Source organism: Nothoprocta perdicaria, unplaced genomic scaffold, assembly GCF_003342845.1.
Source record: "Nothoprocta perdicaria isolate Ctin4 unplaced genomic scaffold, notPer1 scaffold_3, whole genome shotgun sequence".
NCBI classification, from domain to species: domain Eukaryota; kingdom Metazoa; phylum Chordata; class Aves; order Tinamiformes; family Tinamidae; genus Nothoprocta; species Nothoprocta perdicaria.
Genome location: NW_020455532.1, coordinates 10,219,975 through 10,224,672, shown reverse-complemented (window position 1 = coordinate 10,224,672; position 4,698 = coordinate 10,219,975).

Below are 4,698 nucleotides of genomic sequence, written 5' to 3'. Positions count from 1 at the left end.
CTGGTATCAAACTGGACCTCTTCCCTCTTACCCCCCCCAAAACTGAGCCCCTGTTGGATTTCATGCCATCCCTGAAATCAGCCATGTCATGACATGGATTTCAAGCATCCAAGTGATCCCGATCTTGGGTACGTAGCTCCCTACCGATGTGGTCCCCTGGTGCAGGGGACCTGGAAGAMGCTTCCAAGCAAAGCACTTGACGCAGGTGCCCCTAGCAAGGCAAGGAGACATTTCTACCTCTGGCTTTTTGAATAACCCATCATTCAGGGCCTCAGAGCCTCTTTAGGCACACGGTGGTTGTTTTCCAAGATCTGACCATGGAAAAATCCCCCTTCTCCAGGGAGCCACCAGTCCCAGAGGTGAGATGCCGCAGGCAGGTGAGTTGAACGTGGTGGGAGGTCGAGGATGAAGAAGAACGTACSAATAATGTGAATACAACCTGGCGCTGGGCAGGCGGCCAGCTCTAACCACAGGGGTTTTAACAAGTAACCTTGCAAGCTGTGGATCTCTGCCCATCAGTCGCTAGTGTTTCTTTCCTGTCAAGGCATGAAATCTTGCAGCACATCCCCAGGTCTGCCTGGGTCTGCCCCTCTGCATCCTCTCCAACCGATTCCTGGCCTCTCTGCCTGTGAATGGTCYTTCCTCTCTTAAAGCCCTGGTCTTGTTGCTGCTTTTTATTTATTTATTTATTTTTTTTGGTCTGTGTCACTGTCATTGCTGGAGCTGCTATAAAACATTTCCTTTGCAGAGGGAGAGAGTTGGCCTTTGTGCCCACGGAAAAGTAAAAAGAAGGAATGAATGCCAGCCCTTGATAAGGATGAATCTTACAAATACTAGGGGCTGATCAATTAATCTTTTCTTCTTTTGGCATTTTTTTAACAAGGTTCAAGCTGTCATTGGCTCTATTCCAAGCTTTAATTTTCCTGTGCTGGTGAGGATACACTTGAATAAATTGCTAGGCTGTTGGGAACTCCTTGTGCCAGTTTACAGCTTGGTGCTGCAATTCAGCTCACATTTTCCCTGCGCTGACGGTATGATTGCCCCCAAGGTCAGGGCTATTCCTGCAAGCCACCATAAAGCTGATTTCTCCTGGTTTGGTGCATCAGTATGAGAGGACTGGTTGAGTTTGTGGACATCTCTTGTTACTACCCGATCCCTTCCTGCTGCTGCTGACCTTTCAGCACCTCCTCGGAGGTGGCTCTGTGCAMCTTCCCATCTACTCTTTGATTTCCTCCCATGGCCTTTACTGAAATCTCTGTGAATACCCCAGATCTACTCCTGTGTCTCTATTAACCCTACATYTCTGCTACTGCTTTCAGACTTTCCTATGTCCTTTCACATGCTGATTTTCTTCTATTTTTCCTCTTTCCATCAACTTCTGGTAATTCCGTGTGCCTATCTGTAAGACTTTCAATATCCTTCCTATCAACCTCAGCACTTTCTGAGGCCTTGAATCTGTTTCTTACAGTAAAGAACCATCAATGTTTCCGCTTACGTGTTCTTAAAATCATATATAGCTGCTGGCAGCCTCCTGATTGATTGCTGTCGCTGTTCCCTTTTTTTGCTTCTCGTTGCTTCCTTGCAGACAGCCCAAGCCCTGCAGCTGAAGGGTCTTCCCCTTGCTCTGCAGCTGGATGGTCTTCCCCTTTCCCTGCATCTCAGCTCCCCATGAGCCACTTCACTGATCTCCTCCTGCTTTTTCGCTCAAAGCATCTCGGCCTCACCAGCAAGACAGACATGGTCTCTGTCTGATTCCTGTCTCCATCCCATGTTCTCATCTGCATCTTTCGTGTAGCCCCTAGTTGGCATTGGAGGGTGTTCTTGGGCTTCATAAGGTTCATGCTCATCCATGGTAGTTTTTGAGGTAGAGGCATCATTTAGCTGAAGCTGATTCAGGCCTTTTTAAAAAATTTTGTGCCAGAAATCATATTCTATAGTTACACTGACCCTTAGCTGGAGAAAAAAACTCAATCAAGAGACCTCATGAGAAGCAACTCATGGTCAGCCAGGCAAGGACAACGGAGTAGATGGAAGCATAAATCAAGGAGGAGAGGGCAAAACAGGCAGCACCTTGGGCTTGTGCTAAGGGTGGACAGCTTTGGTCCGGATGAAGGCTCCGGTGTCCCCCAGCCCTGTTTTGGCCAATGTCACKGCACGAGACATGGCAGGTGATGAGCGTGAGCACCTGTGGCCTGTCCCCTCGTGGGGCCAGCGCTGGGGGTTTGTTGTCCTCTCAGCTCTGTGGTCTCATAACCACACCAAAGCCCTGGCGGCTGTTTCTGCATGTTCAGCTTACAGCGTCTGCTTAGTGTTGTTCACTCGCTGCTTAAATCTACTGCTTTTTCCCCATTTTCTCTCCRAAAGACTCAGTGAGTTTTCAGCATCTAGTCTGCCTGCTGCCTGACTTACATATTATAAAAATGGGAGAGAAAAATCCTCTTTTAAGACCTGGGTGATTTTTCTTTCCAGTGAATAGTGATCTTGCTAAAGAAGGGAATTTGATAGACCCAAAGCTGGCTGTGAAATTGGATTGAAGAGGGGATGAGCAAAGCAAAGAAATGCTAGGAACTGGGGCATTGCAAAGAGTGGATATTTCAGTGGTGCTTTTTGAGAAACTTTGGTTTTGAAATAGCTTTTTCATTTAGGAAAAAGAATAAAACACACAGACAAAAAATAAAACAACAACAACAACAACAACAAAAAAGATTGTTTTAGTCTGTACCAAAAATACAAACAGGAAAACTTGACATAGCAGATTCTGACCGCATTAAAAAAAGGAAAAGAAGGTGCATTTCTCTTCTACCTCCAAATCTTTATATCGGCCAATGAAGCGCTTTGATTTCCTAGACACTCCTGGGTCCTCCCTTAGCTAAGAAGTTCTTCCCGTTCCACACTCATGGTCTTTTGGCAGTGGAGGAGCCTCCCACTGTCTTAGCCAGCTTTATCTTGCAATGCTCATACTCCACTTTGAGCAGAAAGACTCTGCTTTAAAATTTGTTTTTTGTTCCTCTAGCTTTGGGATGCGTTCAGGCTCTTCGCGCTGACTCACTGCCTGGCACAGAGCCCACTTATTTATACGAATCCCCCCAGAATTACCATGTGGGCCTCTGGAAGCAGCTCTGCTTACACCGCGCTGTAACAACCGAGGTAGGGACCTCAGTGTCTCGTCCAAAGTCGCTCGGCATTCCAGAGCCTCAGGCTCCAGCTGTAGCACTCGATCTTCAGAACGATATCGCTGCCCTGCTAGGCCTGAGGTGGCCAAAGGGGCAGGATCTAAGTTCTAGGCCCAGGTATGTAACTAACTTAGTACTAACTTTGAACTTGGYTAAAGTTTCCCAAGTAGATTTCTTCCGCAGAGATTTGCTGGTTCTTTAAATGTACTCTGCCGTGTAGCAGCAGAAATTTGTGATCAGGATAAGCTCCTGAGACACCCACCAGAGGAAACTCCCACCTCTGAGAGGCTTTCGCCCCCTGGATGCTACATCCCACTTACGTAATGTTGCTGAGCTCCAGATTCGTCACCCAGGAACACCCACACGTGAAGATGCATCCTGTGCAAAGCAGTGAGTCACCTTTCCAATCAAAAGGTAGTTRTTGAGCTGGAAAATTTCAGCAAAATCCCACAGCGTGGTGGTTAGAGCAATCTCCCTGGTGCAGAAGAGGAGCTGAACGGGGGGTCATCTCTTGGAATTACAGGGAAGGGAYAACCTGGAGATGTGCTTCCCATCTCCTCCCTGCCACATCAACACGCTCTTTCAAGTGTTTCCTTCCTGACTGATCCATATTTAAGCTAGGACCTGAGCGAGCAGGTCCCATTGCCAACAGAGAAGCTCATGGTGTCTCCATGCAGGAAGATCTGGTGGGAGCAGGTGGGACTGGGAGGGGTTTGGAGGACAAGGAGTCATTCCCAGTAACAAAATGGGCTGATGCTGAGGGGGAGGCCTGGAATTAGTGCTGCTGTGGGCTTTAGGCCTGCAGCCCTGTTATCCTAAGCCGTGAGGTTGGGAGGGAGCCCTTTTCCAAGGGGCCAATGCTGACTAGTTCTCCAAGTCTTGTAACCCATTTCATGTTGGAAAAGGAACTGATTCCAGCCACTACAGCCGTATTGGAAGGCAGCTTGAGGAGTCCTCTCTATTCCGATCCCAAACCGTGTTAGGCTCCTGCAGAGATGGAGCAGGGACTGAAGACCAGAGCTCTCATCCCAGCTCCGGAGCCCGGGTCCTGCTCCAGGCAAAGACCCTCCGTCAGCTCTCCCCTCCTTGCCTCCCTCTAAGTGGGACACCAGGCACACTCTGGGCACGACATTTACCACATTTTAAACGCAGCAGTTTGCATTAAATCACGTTGGAGGCTGCTTTTAATTCCCTTCAAAGAGGCGCCGGGGGCCCTCCCAGCAGCGGCGAGCAGGAACCCGCTGATCCGCGCCGTAAAGGAGGCCGAGCGCTGCCTGGCCCGGATTTCCTCCTCACGCCGTAAAACCCGCGCGGAGGCTGCGCACCCTGCGCGGGGGAGGAGAAGAAGGGGGCGGGGGGGTTATGGGCGCATCTTCTCAGCGCGCAGGGCCGGCGGGCAGCGCTGATAGCGCGCAGGGGGCGCGGGCGGCGCAAGGGCCCGTGAGCAGCGTGGGAGCCCCCGCACAGGGCCCGCGGGCAGCGCAGGGGCTCCCGCGCGGCGCGCAAGGGCCGCGGGCAGCTCAGG